The following is a 17,729-nucleotide window of genomic DNA, read 5'->3' as shown; positions in this document are numbered from 1 at the left end:
CGGTGACTTAAAACTCATGCCAGGCGCGTGTGCGTGTGTGCCCAAGATCCTGAGAAGAGAATGAAGGAGAAGGGATTGCAGCATGCCCATCCCCCCTGGGGGGTGATTTCTCGCTTTCTATCTCTCTGTCTCTCTCTGTCTGGCGAGCGCACGTGCCCTATAGCAAAAACCTCTCCACAAAAGATCTAAGAAGAGAATGCACCCAAAAAATGGACCTCCTTATTCTAAGAATCATGACTGTTTATACCTAAACAAAACAGACATAATGTTTTATAATTATTGTTCCTATACTTTAAATGCTTCACCTTTTAGAGTAAAATCTTTCACTTACTTCCCCTCATCCATCCTACACCTATAAAACTCCTTCTATAATAAATACACATGACTTCTAGCCATCAGGACTGCAGTCCTAAGTTTACTCTGGCTGTAGCCAGCTGAAAACATGCTAAGGGGCATTGAGGTCTTAGCCTAATTTTGTTCACCCGTGTCGCCTTCCTGTGTACCCACCCTGGCTAGAGCATGGCTTCTGGCATATGTTCCCATTCAATATATACTAGATGTCTGCACTCTGTGGCAGAAACTGAAAGATTGGAAGATATAAAAGCATGAAGAATAACTGTGTGATAAGAGGTGGGAAAGAGAAGAGAGAGACAGGGAGGAAATCAAGGGGGAAAAAAAGATGCAAAACATTTAAGGGACTCGAAATTGGAAAATAACCTGTTGATAACAAGTATGATAATATATTTTACTGGATTAATATACAATATATTTATGTTGAGAAAATTCATTTTGTATGTTGTAATGATATACAGTGATTGAATGTAAAAATAAATAAATAAATAAATAAATAAATAAATAAATAAATAAATAACAAAGAGTTTCATGCCATTTTTATTGCATTTGCCTCATCCCTCTTTGGTGTTTGGCCTGAAGGAAGAAGCCGCCCAATTCCCACTTCCTTCCATTAAACCAGAGAGAGCAGAGAAGACATTATTTTTAATGTTCTGACCTAAGTGGGGGGGGAGGTGCCAGAGGAATGAGACTCTGTTTCATTTGACTCAAAGCTAAAACTGTGAGAATTAATGAACACCAAAGTGGGCATGGCACATAAAAACTTCAGAGGGACTTCAGGTTAACCAATACCTAGAGCTAGGAAATATGGGCAGAGAAATATAAAAAAATATCTAAAGCTCCAAGAAGAAGCTGCAATGAGAATCCTTGAGAAATTAAGATATTTAAGAGCAGCCATATATATCGGGGAATAGTAATAAGTACACATTCATGCACAGGCAAGACATATGTTCATAAAAGAATAAAGTAGACCTTAAACATTCACCCTAGGTTGATCTCAAGACTCACAACATGCCTTAATGAATATCTGCCATGATGTGGATCCAGTCTTCAAAGACTGGGAAAGATAGTTGAGTATTTTTTAAATCACAATTTAAAAGAATGACAAGGCATGTAAAGAAACAGACATAATCCAATCAGAGGAAGAAGAGTGGCAGAAACTATGCATGAGGAAATATGAATATCAAATGTACTAGACAAAGACTTTTGAACAATTGTATTAAATATACCAGAAGAGCTAAAGAAAAATACTGACAAAAAAATTAAATTGTAACAATATGTGAATAAAATGAGAAAAACATAAATATAAATTGTTTAAAAGAACTATACACAAACCTGAAACTAAAAAGTACAATAAGGGGGCAGCAGGTGGTATGGTGGTTAAGGCACTGGAAACCCATATGGCTGACTGTGGTTCAGGTCCCAGATGCAGTGGCTTGAAAATCATGCTAGATGGGTGTGTATGCATGCTCAAAATCTCAACTGGAAAATGGAGGAGAAGATATTGCAGTATGGCCATTCTCTCAATCCTGGGAGAGGGTTGATTGCTCACTTTCTCTCTGACTCTATCACTCTCCTTTCCCTTCCTCCCTCTCTCTCTCTGTCTCTCTCTTGTGAGAGAGAAAGGATTGTGGCATGGCCATCCCAATGGGGGATGATTTTTCACTTTCTCTCTTTCTTTCTCTGGTGAATGCACATGCCCTATGGCAAAAATATTTTAAAAAAGAAGGTCATAATATAAACATCATAATAAATATAATGATAAAGGTGTCAATTCATCAAGAAGATATTATGGTTGTAATTATATATGCACCCAACATTGCAACACTTAAGTATATAAAACAAATATTAATAGATCTGACTAGATATAGGCTGCAATACGATCATAGTAAGGGGCTTCCATGCCCCACTTTCAATAATGGATGTATCATTGAGACAGAACATAAATAAGGAAATAATATTCTTCAACTACAGTTTAGAACTAATGAACCTAACAGACATATAAAACAACAGCAGCAGAACACACATTCATCTGAAGCACACACAGAACATTTTTCAGAAAACACTACATGTTAGGCCATGAAACAGGTCTTAACGAACTTAAGGAAACTGAAATCACATCATGTATCTTTTCCAGCAACAATGATATGAAACTAGAAATCAATGACAAAAGAAATTTCATGAAATTCACAAACACATGGAAATCAAATAACATGCTCCTAAACAACCAATGGGTCAAAGACATAATTTGAAGGAAAATTTAAACCATCTTGAAACAAATTTAAAAAGATACACACAACAAAAGATACATGCGGTACAGCAAGAGAAGTTTTAGTAGTGAAGTTTGCAGAAATAAACACCTACATCAAAAAAGAAGAAAGGTATCAAGTAAACAACCTAAATGACACTCAAGAATCTAGCATCTTGAGTGTCATTTCGGTTGTTTATTTGAGTGTCACTTAGATTGTTTACTTGAGTGTCACTTAGGTTGTTCATTTGAGTGTCACTTAGATTGTTTATCTGAGATGTTTCTTCTTTTTTGATGTCGGTGTTTATTGCTGCAAACTTCCCTACTAAAACCAAATTCAGAACACATTAAAAAAATCATTTTTCATGATTAAGTGGTATTTATCCTTAGAATACAAGGATGGTTTAACATTAAAAAAATCTGTAAATGTGACACAAAACATTAGTGACGTGATCATCTCAATAAATGCAAAAAAAAGCCTTTGACAAAATTCCTTATCATTTAATGATAAAAATTGTCAGCAAATTAGGTATAGACAGAATGTACCTCAGCACAATAAAAGTTGCATATAATAAACCCAAGTTAACGTCATACTCAATGATCAAATGTTAAAAGTTTTCCCTCTGAGATCAGAAGCAATGCAAGGATATCCATATTGCCATTTCTATTTAACATTGCTGTGGAAGTTGTAGCCAAAGTCATTAGGCAAGAGAAATAAATGAAAAGCATCCTGATTGGAAAGTAAAAGGTCAAATCATCCGTGTTTATAGAACTCATAATCTTACATATTAAAATCCTTAAGTGGAGTTGGCAGGTGGAATGGTAGTTAAGGTGCTGGACTCCAATATGGCTGACTGCACTTTAAGCCCCAGACCTGGTGATTTGAGAATCATGCCAAGTGCATGTGCATGTGTGCCCAAAAACCCAAGAGGAGACTGGAAGATAAGAGACTGTGGTATGGCCATTTCATCTGGTGCAGGGAGGGGAACAATTTCTCACTTTCCCTCTCTCTGCACCTGTCTTTCTCTCTCTGGCAAGCACACGAGCCCTATGGCAAAAAAATCTAAAAAATAAAGTCCTAAGGAATTCACATGCAAAGACTATTAGAACTAATAAATTCAGTAAAGTTGCAGGATGCTAAATCAATGTATGAAAATCAGTAGCTTTTAATCTATTAATGGTTAACTAAGAAATAAATCAAGGAAATAATCCCATTTGCAATAGCTACAAAAATGTAGTATATTTGAGAATAAATCTAACCTAGGAAGTGAAAGACCCTTACACAAAAAATATAAAGTATTGATGAAAGAAATTGAATAAGGTAGGAATACATGGAATGATATCCTATGTTCATGTAATGGAAGAATTAATCACTTAAATGTTCATACTATCCAAAGCAGTCTACCAATTCAATGCAGTCCTTGTCAAAATTGCAATGAATTTTTTTTTACAAAATTTTTTTTAAATCCTAAAATTTCTATGGAACCAAAATAGAGAAATATCAAGTAAAATGACTAAACCTGAGGCTTTACACAATCTCACTTCAAAATATACTACAAAGTTGGCCCATTCATGATGGCACAGGATGCAGGACTCCACTACACAATACTGGAGACATGTGGGAAGCCTGGGTTTGGATCCTGGGTTGACCAGGACATATCAAGTGTATCCACATGCTCTTGAGATACTGCCTGACTGGAAGGCTAAGGGGAAGGACTGTTGCACAGTGAGACCACATTGAGAGTCTCTTTCTCTTTCTCTCCCATTATGAAACAAACAAATAAAACAAACTTTTAAAAATCCAAATAATAAGTGAATGATAGGAAAAAGAAAAACCTTAAGAGAGATGGAGTATTCAGAGAAAGGGAGAAAAACTCCATATCATACAAATTTCAAGGCAAGAGTGAGGAGGTTTGCTTCACACCTAGAATTGCCAAGATGCAGGTTAGGAGAAGGGTAATCAACCACCCAATTTGGACAGTCTTGACTTCAGGACTAAAATTCCTGTATCCCATGAAATCCCTTAGTTTGGGGCAAACCTAAATAGTTGGTCACCTAGTTGGAAATTAGTTTCAAAAAGAAGCAACTTGGAGTCAACCCTGTAGCCTAGTTGTTAAGGAAGCTGGATTCCACATGACCAACTGTAGTTCAAATTCCAGCCCCAGAGACTTGAAAAATACCCTAGGCACAAGTGCACACATGTATAAAATCCCAAAAGGATAGAGATACAGAGAAGGAATTGTGCCGTGATAATACTCCACTGAGTAGTAATTTCTCCTTCTTCCTCTCCCTCTCTCACTTTCTCTCCCTGTTTCACTCTGGTGAGTACACACACCCTTTGGCAATATAAAACAATAACAACGATGACTTAGTCTCCTACTATGGAAGACCAGGCACAAAAGCCAAGATGGTTATCAGGGTAGCATGAGACTATCTGGCAGAGAAAGCAATAAATTGCCAAGGCTACACAGACTGGTTAGCTTGGTATTTATAGCAATGAAAGGATAACATTAAAGACATGGTATTTAAAAAATATTTCTCCTTTATTCACAATAGAGCATGTGTATGTGAATGCAAGAGAAAGAGAGTGAGAGACAGAGAGATCGAGGAACATTCTCCACAGGGTCATGCCATAATCCTGTTCTTCCAGTCTTCTAGCCTGTTGGATCTTGCACCCAACATATTTTGAGGCTGACCAGGGCAGAGATTTGAACCGTGGTCATTAGGTGGGATCGAGCACCATGATGCTGGCCCAAAGATGTTTTCTTAACAATAGCTTTTTTATTTGGGGAGAGGGGGGAGGGAGGACCAGCAGATGGCATAATGGTTATGTAGCTGGGCTCCCATATAGTTGACTGTGGTTTGAATCCCAGACCTGGTGGCTTCAAACTCAACACTGAGCACATGTGCATGCATGCCCAAAATCCCAAGAGGAGAATGGAGGAGAAGGGGTTGGAGTGTGGCCATTTTCCCTTCCGTAGGGGTGATTTCTTGCTTTCAATCTTTCTGTCTCTCTCTGTCTCTCCAGCAAGCACACGTGCCCTATAGCAAAAATCTCTCTATAAAAAAAGGCTTTTTTTTTAGATATAATTCACATATCATAAAATTCATCCTTTTAAAGTGTAAAATTCAGTAATTTGTAATAGTCATAGCGCTGTGCAACTATCACCATTAAGTAATTTGGGAATATTTTCATTACTCCAAAAAGTAACCCAGTGAAGCTATCTGGAACTGGGATTTTGGAGGGTAAGCAATTTATTATTATTATTATTATTGCTGTTGTTGTTGTTGCTGCTGCTGTTTTGTTATTATTTCTAAAACAGTAGTCTCTTTACTGGTAAAAATCTATTAAGATTGTTTATTTCAAGAAGATTGCATCTGCTATGAGAGCTGAGATCTAGTACTTTCCAGGAATAAGAAATGAAGATGTTCTGCTGAGAACAGCACCCTGGCAGACCCCCCTCTATCCTTCTCTATCCTTCTCTTTCTGTCTCTCTCTGTCTCTTTCTTTTCAATTTTATTTTTTCAAATAACTAAATAAATACATTTTTGTTTCTTTGTTTCCTTTTCCTCTATTTCTTTTTCTCTTTTTTTCTGTTTTCTTACCCTTTTTCTTTTACCTCATCACTTTGCTGCTCAGCCTCCACAAACTGAGTGTCTAGACAGGTCTAAGTGAAATGTAGACAAGCATGGGGCTACAATTAGGGTCAACATATTCCTCAATTCCCACTGAATCTGCAACACAAAGAGAGAAAAATGGAATGGCAACGAGTTTGCAGACCATCTCCTCCTGTGCACCTCTGATCACTCAGATGGAACTTCTAGAAATTAGGAAGAAACAAATAACCCATCGGATGCCTAGAAATTACTGCAGAGGCAAAAGGAATATGAGCAACCAAGAAAATACCTCCACCCCAAGGGAAAAGAATAACTCCTGTTCATCCACAGACAGTGCAACAAACCCCACGGAAATATTTGATTAAGAATTTAGAATATTCATAGTGACAAAGCTAACAGAGATAGAAGAGAGACAATGAACTCCAGAAGAAAAGAGCTGACAAGTTCCAGGAAGTGAGGAAGTTCTTATGAGAGTTGAAAAAGGAAATATACACCATAGAAAAGAATCAAATAGAAATGTTGGAGATGAAGGCTATAATATAGGAAGTCAAAATCTCCCTTGAAAGTATTAAAAGCAAACTAGATCATATAGAAAATTGAATCTCAGGTGTAGAAGACACAATTGCTGGACTAGTAAAATCCACCACAGACTGAGAAAATAGCCCAAAAAATAAGAATAATATACGAGAAATACTAGATACCATGAAACGTCCAAACTTGCAGATAATCAGTATCCCAGAAAGTGAAGAGACTCATAAATGCATTGATAATCTATTCCATGAAATCCTGGAAGAAAACTTTCCAAACCTAGAGAGCCATTCAAAGATCCAGACCCAAGAAATACAAAGGACCTCAAATAAGATCAACCCAAGAAGATCTTCTCCAAGACACATCATAGCCAGAATGACCAAAACCACAGACAAAGACAAGATACTAAGATTGGCAAGAGAAAACATAAAGTTACTACAAAGGATATCCCATCAGGATAACAGCAGACCTCTCATCAGAAACAATGCGAGCGAGGAAAGAATGGGAAAATATACTCAAAGTGTTGAGTGAAAGACAATTTCAACCAAGAATACTATATCCAACAATGTTATCCTTCATGAGGGAAGAGAAGACAAGAACATTCTCAGATAAACAAAACCTGAAAGAATTTGCCAGCACCAGACCAGATCTCCAAGAAGTTCTCAAAGGTGTGCTATGTCAGGAAAATTAAAGTCAGACACGCAGAAATAAGAGTTCAAAACCAAGTAAGAAAATGGCCAACTTAATGGTAGGAATAAGTCCAGAGTTGAACGTCATCTTCCAGAATTTAAACGGAAAGATTGGACAAGATTACATGAGTCTGAACTGGTGAAATAGAATTTCATGACTTTTGACTAAAACATTACTGATCTTCTATGCTCTGTTTTCCAGAGTTAAGGACTTTTGTCTTCTCTTAATCTGTAGACAGGTCCATGTACCTACTATTCAAACAGAATCCTAACGGATTTTCTGGCTTTAAGTCTTAAGCAAAGTTCTCTTAACATTTTTTTTATTTTGACTTATTAAAGTTAAAACTGCCTTTCTTGAAATTAAAAAATATATTTTAAAAAATACCTATTTAATGACCATAGTAAGCTATAAAGCCTCAGCTTGATGCTACTTCATAGTATATTCATTGTACCCACAGAGTTTTATGCCTAAAGTAATCATGTATTCACAGACATTGAACATATTTAGATAAATTAAGATATTTTATGAATTAATGAAATGTGGGGAAAAATAAAAAAGGAATGGAAAGCACCTGCAGATATCAGAGACAGTGTAGGAGGAGGGTGGGACATGGCAGAGAATGAGAAATTGGGGGGCGATATATATATACACACACATATATATGCAAGAAACAAGAAATGAAAAATTATTTGTTGATGATAACATGTATGATTAAGCCACTTTACAGTGTATTCTGGATGTGAAATCATATTTTGTATGCTGTGATGATTATCAGTGAAAGAATATAAAATAAATGAATTAATTTTAAAAGATTGTTTATTTCTTCTTGGGCCAGTTTCACTAGTTTGTGTCTTTGTAGGAATTTTTTCATTTCACCTAAATTATCTAATTTATTTTCACATAATTGTGTATAGTATTCCTTTATAATACATTTTATTTTTGTAAGTTTATTAATAATACCTAATCTAATACATTTCTGATTTTAGTAATTTTAGTCTTCAGTTTTTTTCTTGGTTAATCTACATATAGATTTCTCAATTTTGTTATTCTTTTCAAAGAACCAACTTTTCATTTTGTTGATTCTTCCTATTGTTTTTATATTCTCTACATTATTTTCACTCTAATATTTATTATTTCTTGTCTTTGCTTTAGGTTTAGTATTCATTCTCTCTCTCCTCTCTCTCTCTCTCTCTCTCTCTCTCTCTTTTCTGTTTTATTTTAGGTTTTTGCCACAGGGCCCCATGAGCTTGCTGGAGAGAAACAGAGAAACAGTGAGAGGGAAAGTGAGAAATCACCTCATGGGGCGACAGCCATGCTGCAATCCCATCTCTTTCTACTGCCGGAATTTGGGGCAGCCACACACATGTGCCCAGTGTGATTTTCAAGCCACCAGGTCCAGGACTCAAACCATTGTCTGCCATGTAGGAGTCCAATTCCTTAACCACTGATGCCACCTGCTGGCTTTCAAGTATCTTAAAGTATAAGATTAGGTTATTAATTTGAGATCTTTTAAAATAGAACTATAAAATTCTCTCTAAGGACTGTTTAGCTACATCTCATAAATTTTTGTTTTTTATTTTCATTTTTATTAATTTCATAGCATTTTATAATTTAACAATGTGTTGTTTAATATCCACACACCCAAATTTTCTTCTGTTATTTATTTCTAAATTCATTTTTATCGTGGTTGCAGAACATTCTTTGTATAATTTTAATCCTCTTAATTTATCAGTTTTTATAGCATGTCCCTGGTTAATCTTAGAGACTATTTCTTGTACACTCAAGAAAAAACGTCAATTTTTCTGTTGTTGGATACATAGTTCCATAGATCTTTATTAGGTCTATTTGGTTGCCTGAGTTTTCTGTTTTTGCTGATCTTGTCTAGTTCTATCTACTCTGAAAGTAGGGCACTGGGGCAGGCAGGTCATGTGGTGGCTAAGGCATTGGTCTCCCACATGGCTGACCACAGTTTGAGTCCCAAATCTGGCAGCTTGCTTTCTCATTTCCTTTCCCTCTCTATGGTCAAATTAAAGAACAAATAATAATAACAAATAAATTTAAATAAATTATTATTTTTTTAAAAAGAGCAAGTAGGGCACTGAAGTCTTCAACTATTACTGTTGAATTGTGTACTTCTTTCCTCAGTTCTCTCAATGTTTGCTTCACATATAAGTAATTTTTATTTTTCACAAATCCCATACTTGCAAAGTCACATACTTGCTAAAATTTATTTGTAACCCTATAATCAATATTTGCAGTGCTGGGACCAGCAGTTAGCTTAATAGCTATGTCTCTGAACTCCCATGTAGCTGACCGCGGTTCGAGTCCTGGACCCAGTGACTTAAACTCACGCCAATTGCATGTACGTGTGTGCCCAAGATCCTGAGAGGAGAATGGAGAAGGGATTGTGGCATGGCCACGCCCCCTGGGGGGTGATTTCTCGCTTTCTATCTCTCTGTCTCTGTCTTTCTGGTGAGCACACACGCCCTATAGCAAAAACCTCTCAAAAAAATATTTACAGTGCTTTCTTCATCATTTAGAGACAGGTGCAGAGTAGCAAAAATATTTGAGCCCCATATATATATATTCCCAGTTGAGATCAAACAATACTCTGCCTTCTAATTTCAGTCTCATATGGAGACATGGAGAGGATGGACATGATAAGAAACAGTGCAGTATAATACAAGAAGTTCTGGCTCTAGACCTACTTGAATGTGGTTTGAATCCCAAATCTCACATCTTTTAGTGCAGCACCTCAAGCAAGTTACTTGACACCTCCAAAGTTTGTTTTCTTTTTTGTGAAATAAAGAAAATGGAATCTACCAGGATGAAATGATGAATTGTTTTTTGGTATTTAAATATTATAATTACATGTGCATATATATACACACACACATACACATACAGGCACATATATATCATATATGTATATATAATTATATAAGATACATAGCTATAGATAACTAATATAGTTGTCTTTTAAATCAGATAGGAAACAGAGAAGTTAAAATCCAAAAATAAATGTTAATGTTGCCTTTTTATTTGTTTTTGAAGGATAGTCTAGATAGATATAGGATTCTTAGTTGAGTCTTTTTCTTTTAGTACTTATAATATATTATCTCACTAATTTCTGGCCTCCACAGATTCTGACGTGAAGTCAGTTGCTAGTCTTATTGAAGATCCCTTACATATGATGAGTCATTTCCTGCTTACTGCTTTCAAGATTCTCTTTGGTTTTGGCTTTTAGTAGTTTGATTATGATGTAACTAACTGCTTATTTTTCAGTTTATCTTACTTGGAATTTCTTAGCTTTTTGGAGGAATATATATACACTCTACTTTCCTTCTAGATCTTCCATTATGAATAAGTTGGTATGCTCAGTGATGTTCTACATGTCCCTGAGACTCTGTGCATTTATCTATGTCCCCTCCACCGAGGAGTACATGAACTCACCAGAGAAAGACAGAGAAAGAGGGAAAGGGAGAGAGTACCCCTCAATGGGTGTGGTCATCCCACAATCCCTCTCCTCCATTTTTCCATCCTTTCAAAATTTTAGGTACATGTTCCCATCATAATTTTCAAGCCACTGGGGCCAGGATCCAAACCATGTAATTGGCCATGTGATTTCCTGCCTTCATAACCACTAAGCCATGGGGCCAGCCCTCTATGTTTCTATGTTCTTTTTTCCTTTTGTTCCTTAGACTGAACTCAATTGACTTATGTTAAAGTCACTTTCTCTGATCTGTCTGCTCAAATCCACTCCTGAGCTCCTCTAGTAAAATTTTCATTTCTGTTTTCATAGTTTTCCACTACAGAATATGAACTTGGATTTTTTCTGTTTTTGTTTTGTTTTGTTTTTATATAGTCCTTATATCTTTATTGATTTCTCCATTTATGGGCAAATTAGTCTCATGTTTTCCTTTAGTTCTTTAGACATGATTTCCTTTAGTTCTATTGATTTATTTAAAATAAGTGATTTAAAGTATTTTTCTAGTAAGTTCAATATCTTGAATTCCTCAGGGACAGTGCTTTCTAATTACTTTTTTGATTGTACTCTCTTTTGTCTTTGAATGACCCATATTTTTATTGCAAAGTAGTCATTTAAAATACTGTCATGTTGGGACCAGCAGTTAGCATAATGGCTATGTCGCTGGACTCCCATGTAGTTGACCATGGTTCGCATCCCGGACCCAGTGGCTTAAACTCACGCCTGGCGCATGTGCATGTGTGCCCAAGATCCCGAGAGGAGAATGGAGGAGAAGGGATTGCGGCATGGCCGTCCCCTCAGAGGGTGATTTCTGACTTTCTATCTCTCTGTCTTTCTCTCTGTCTGGCGAATGCACATGCCCTATAGCAAAAACCTCTTAAAAAAAAGAATAAAATAATGTCATGGATAGGGATACTGAAGACACTGTGTGAAGAGGGTGGGAGAAGGGGGAGAATATGAAGAAAGAAATTAAGGAGAAAATAGAGAAGCAAGACATTTATGGGGCACAGAAATGGATTATTATCTATTGATGATAAAGTGTATAGTATTCTGAACTGGACTGGAGTGAAATGTATTCATGTGGGGTAAATTCACTTTACAAGCTGAGTGATGTATACTGATTGAATGTATAAAATAAATGTAAATGATAAATAAATAAAATATAAATTTAATATAATAATAATATAATGTGGCTATAAAATCTATTCTTTGTCATATGTGTCCACTAAACTCTCTGGCCTACTGTTCAGCTAATAATTGAACAGAAATTTTCTTAAAGACCTTGAACAATAAATCATCCTTTGCATAGGGTGTTTGTTTGCCTGTTGGGGTATACCTTCACTGCTGTTAGTAGTTTATAACTCTGCCTTAGCCTTCAGTTCCTGCTTACATGGATATTCATGAGCAGCCCAAAGTGAGAGATTAGAGCCTTCTCAGTTCTTCACTGTCCATGTGCACATCCACATGGCCTTCTATATTCCTAGAAATATGCCAGAATTTTTCAATGTCCCTTATAATCATCTCATTTACCAGGGCACGTGTGCTCACTGGAGAGACAGAGACAGACAGCGAGAAATCACCCCCCAGGGCAAATGACCACACCACAATCCCTTCTCTTCCATTCTCCTCTTGGGATTTTGGGCACACACACACACACATGCACCCAGTGTGTTTTAAGCCAATGAGTCCAGGACTTGAACTGGACATGTCTACTACATGGGAGTCCAGCAATGTGACCATTACACCAGCTGCTGGTCTCCCAGTTTTTCCTTTTTAAGTTTTTGGCCAACTTTTTGCTTGCCTCAACTGTCATGTCTGCCTAAAGCAACTGCAATACTTAACTATCTCCACTGATTTTTTTTAGGTCCCCAAGGAAAGTCCTTCACAGTGCATGAGCTTTGAGTTAGGTCATAAAAAGGCAAGCCTTGCATGTGTGGGTTTCTAAATTCTGACAGTCAATCTGGAAATATGGATTTTATAGGAGAGTGACAAACCCATTTTGACTCCCTAGGTGATCACTAGGTTGCTGTTTCTCACAACAGATATAAACTTGTTGATTTTCAAGGTTACCAATGAGTTGGGAAGAGAGTGATGGGGATAGACCAAGTTTATGCCACAAAGTCCACTGTTTTTAATGAAATTTAGTCATTTTTCATGAATTATTAGTTCTCAGATTGTTGCAAGTCTTTGCTTAATTTTCAGAGTTTTTAAAAAGTTGATTTTGACCATTTTTTCTGTGTTTTTGTTGCTTTTATAGAGGAAGAGATTTAGAGAAGTCCTTATTCTGCCAATCCAGAAATGCTCTCTTGTAGCTGTGTTTTAATCCTAAAATGTTTGCTAGGAAACAAACAAGGTCCAAGTATTACCACACCTATTAAATATATATATCACTCACATTCACATATATTACATTAATAGCTATACACATACAGAGAAAGAGAGTTTTCACTCTATTAAGAGTCAAGTGGATTAAGGTAAAGGAGGGAGGTACTTGAAAAGTCAACTATCTTCTGTCTTCACCCTATGAAGATCTCAAACATCCCATGCAGGTAGTTAACTATCCAAATCAATGAAACCAAAGTTGACCCATGTGCCTCAAAGTTAAAGACATCATGATTGGATTAATTAAAACAGTCAGTAGGCCAAAGAGAATCATGAAGAACTGTTGCTAGGAAAAGACACTTAATATGCTGAAATTCTTCTCTGTTTCTTTTATGTTTATTTTTCATGACTTCTGTGTTTGACATTCCTTTATAGAACATAGTTTCAAGCAATGTAAACATGTAACCACCCTTCTCACTAGAGTATAATTGTTCCCAATGCCTGATTAATTTAATGTGATTGTTTTTCTCCTGGCTTGAGTAGAATTCTTATTTTAATTCACTTTGGGAAACCATTTTGGAGTAGTATTTGAAGCTTCAGAGGCAATTGGCAAGTGAAAAGTATCTTTTAGGCTCTTTTCAAAGATACATACAGTCAACTGGTTGAAGGAAAAACCCTTTTTAACAATGTCAAACTGTAATAGAGAAAGAAGGATAAGAAGGAGGGAGGTAGCATGAGAACACATGTGTTTTGTCTATGCTCCCATTAGTTACTATTATAGGTAAGAATGATGTCAACCAATTGAGAGGGAGATGATATGAATGGGGTGAAAAGCCTCTGAGCTATTACAAAATACCTCCCCCATACTGACTTTCTACTCTTAGCATTACTGAGAACTCTTTAAATTCTTCTAAATGCATCAGTGATTGTTCCACAAAATCAAAAGTTCAGGGCTGGAAGAAAACTTAGAAGTCATATAGTCCAGTCCAGTCTACTATTTAATTCTTGAAATTCCTCCACACTACATCTGCTTGGTGTTCTTTCAATCTCTGCTCCCTTCCAATGATAGAGGAGCTCACTTTTATTTTAAATCTTATTTTGATATGGGGTGCATGCAGTTCTCAGAGAGAGGCAGAGAGAGCAAGAGAGAGAAGGAAAATGAGAAAGCACCCCACAGGGAGGATGATCATGCTGTAATCCTCTCTCTTCCACTCTCCTCTTAGGATTTTTGGCGCACACACACACACACCCACACACCTGGAATGTTTTTCAAGCTGCTGTGTCGAGACTTGAACAGCACAATCAGCCATGTGTAATCCAGCTGTCTTAACCACAATACCACTGGCTGGCCCAGGAGCTCACTCTCTCTTGAGACAATTTTTCCTTCCTTTGAGTGGTATTGAACATTAATACATTTATCTTTTATAATTAATTGAATCCAGTTTTCATGGAAACTCACATGTGCACAACGGCTTTGATTTACTCTTTAGAGAAGTAAAGATAGTATCTGAGACCTCTTCTCATAGATAGAAGTTATGTCCACCCAAGTTTTCTCCAGGCATAACATTCTTCATTGTTCTCATATTCAGCCTGTCTCACTATATTTTAAGTCCCAGTGTGTTGGTAAATATTTAACAATCAATTTTCATTGGAAGGGAGGATAGGGGATGTTGTCAATTTCTGTGCTGTCAATATTTCCATTATGGACAATTTTAAACTATCAACATGTTGTTGCTGAATGCAGAGTTGGTAAGAGATGTGTATAATCAGTGTTAATAAACTAGTGGTGAACCAGTGCTAGTCACCTCTAGCACACTACTTGTCTTGACCCCTTTGTCCATTCTCAGGCCTTTGGAGTCAACTCTACTGAAAGCATTTAATCTGCTTTGGACCAAACTCTAACATAGGGCACATGGGATACTTGTCCCATCTCCATATACAAAAGCAGGTTTTCTTCATTCTCCATCCTCCAATCTCCACGAATGTATGGAAATTCTTTATCTTCATGCCAGATCATAAAAATAGAGTGAACTGGGAATCTACATTATTTCCCTCATTACAGTGACAATTAAATGCCATGTTCTCTAGTGATCAGAATTAATGTGATTCTCTGTGCCCATATTACCTGTATGCAATGGACAATTTGACACAGTAAATTCTGCCTAAGTCAATAGGAGGAATTTGGTTCAGAGTATAATTCATTTCTGCTAAAGGCACAATTAATCTTATATACATCCTATTCTTAGTACACATTCAGAAAACAACTTTCAGCTTTACATTATGCCTAGAACTCCAAAACCCAGGTGACTGTTGCAAGTGATATAGACATGGCTCACACTGCTGAGTAGTGAATAACACATATAAGGAATAATAAGGTTTATTTGGTTGGGCATTCCATTTACTTTACTTTCTTATGTGGAAGTCTTGACATCTCACATTTTAGGATCCAAGCTGCAACATATATCCATCTTCCAATAACTTTTAGGTGCCTTACTGAAATAAAACAAATGGTAATTTACATGAAAATATATACCCAGGTATTCAGAAGAAGATGAGTCTGTCAAAGAAGAGGCTAGATTAGCACCTGACCATACTTGACCTTTCATTCCAACTGTTTAAGAGATTGTGTTAAGACTGTACTGGCCTCTTGGCCTAGGGATTCTTGAGATTACATCTCTTTCAATTCTTTCTTGTACTGCTGAAAGAAAAACTGATAGAAAGAGGTAAGAAGAGATAGTTCTCAGTCAAATAAGATGTTTTATTTAAAATATAAGGATACATAAATTTTATTTTGACTAGTGGTTTTCAATCTTGTTCTACATTGGAATTATGCTTTGAACTTTGTAAAACACTGATGCCTGAGGGTCAATCTCCAGAGTTTGTGATTGGTTTGAGAAGTAACCTGAGCATTAGGATTTTAAAAGCTCGTTGAGTAATTGAATTATACAAAGTTGAGAACTACTGATTTAGACAAATCATTGATGTGTTAGTTTTCCCACTGCTGCTGTAACAAACTATCATAATTTAGTGACTTAAAACAGCACAAACATTAATGTATAGTTCTGGAGGTTAGAAGCCTAAAATAGGTCTCTCTGGGCTAAAATCAAGGGATAGCAAGATTGTATTCCTTCTAGAGTTTCTAGAGGGTCATCTGTTTCCAGCCATCTGTTTCCAGTCATCTGTTTCTGTTTCCATTGCTTTTTCCAATCTCTAGAGCTCACCTGTATTCCTTGGCTCATGGTCCCCTTCCTGCGTCTCTAAGAGAAGCAACACTGAGACAAGTCCTTCTCATGGTACACACTTGGATTCTCCCTCTTCTGTCCCTCCCTTCCTCCTGTGAATACACTTAGCCCACCAGTATAATACAGAAAAACTCATCTCAAGGTCAGTTTATTAGCAACTTTAATTCCATTAATTACCCTTTTCCGTGTAACATATTCAAAGTTTCCAGGGAGTAGAATGTAAATATCTTGGGACCAGCAGATGACTTAGTGGTTACGTTGCTGGACTCCCACATAGTGAACTGTAGTTCAAGTCCTGGATCCAGCAGTTTAAAAATCATGCCAGGCACATACGCATGCATGCCCAAGATCCCAAGAGGAAAATAGAGGAGAAGGGTTTGTGGCCTGGGCATCCTGCCTGGAAGGTGATTTCTCACTTTCTGTCTCTCTGTTTCTCCAGCAAGTGCATGCACCTTCACCGTATAGTAAAAATGTCTCTCTCTAAAAAAGAATGTGGACACCAGGCAGACTGAGGCTGCAGGCCCGACCCTTCCGAATCTCCACGCATCCCCACAGTCCTTCCTTCTTGGACCCCAGGTTGGTTGCCTGGGACTTTAAGGCGAACCCCCACCACACCCCACCCGCAATCTGGATAGAGCTGGCCAGCAATTCCGGACACCAGGCAGACTGAGGCTGCAGACCCGACCAATCTGGTACTGTAACTCATCATCTGATCATTTTCCACTAGCCTTTGGACTGTTTGAATTTTGGTGATTTGAGTAGCGCACGGTGCGCGTTGCATGCCGCGCAATTTACTTTTTCCGTTTTGTTTTTCTTTGCTCTTGGGGTGTTGCTTATTGGGTCAGTTGAAGGCTCACCACTCCTTAGAAACAGCGAGGACTTTGGGCCATCCAGGGGCAACAGTTAATGGTAATTGTGAGCAACAGGTAAACCAACAATAAGAGAAATCATCAATTTTCGAAGCCTGTACAACTCTTAAGAATCAGAGATACCTTAAATAAGTTAAGAAGAAACATATAGATTACCTGATGACTAGGAACAATCGCAGAGGCTCAAGAAATATGAGCAACCAACAAAAGGTCTCTCCCTCAAGGGAAATCATCAAGCCTACATCAACCACAGTCAATACAATGGACGTCGTGGACATGTTTGATAAGGAATTCAGAATATTTGTAGTGACCAAACTAACTGAGATGGAAGAGAAAAGAGACAAGGAGCTCCAGGAGATGAGGAAGTCCTTTAA

This window comes from Tupaia chinensis, unplaced genomic scaffold (genome assembly GCF_000334495.1).
Source record: "Tupaia chinensis unplaced genomic scaffold, TupChi_1.0 Scaffold144991_2, whole genome shotgun sequence".
In the NCBI taxonomy this organism is placed as follows: Eukaryota; Metazoa; Chordata; class Mammalia; order Scandentia; family Tupaiidae; genus Tupaia; species Tupaia belangeri.
The sequence above is the reverse complement of the archived record's forward strand: the minus strand, read 5'-3'. Positions refer to the sequence as shown.